The following is a 308-nucleotide window of genomic DNA, read 5'->3' as shown; positions in this document are numbered from 1 at the left end:
AGGAAACGCGCTCGCACGCGATATGCCTGGTTAGGCGGCGAGAACACTCGTGAGAGCTAAAATTTCGGCTCCAACCAAGAGGGAAACGCAGCTTTGACCGAAGTGCCGCATGTCAGTGCCCATTGTCGCGCTCGACCACCGAGCTTTGAGATGGCTAGCGCTATGCGCTGTTGCTCGGTCTGGAGCATGGCGAATGCGATGGCCATCTCGACCTCTCTCACCCAGAGCGAAATTTTCTCCATCCTCCCCCTCGAAGACCTTAACGCTCACCATTAGCGGCTCAGGGCGAGTAAAATCATCCGTCACTA

Source organism: Plasmopara halstedii (assembly GCF_900000015.1).
Source record: "Plasmopara halstedii genome assembly, contig: Scaffold_555, whole genome shotgun sequence".
Lineage (NCBI taxonomy): Eukaryota > Oomycota > Peronosporomycetes > Peronosporales > Peronosporaceae > Plasmopara > Plasmopara halstedii.
This window is presented reverse-complemented; position numbering follows the sequence as displayed.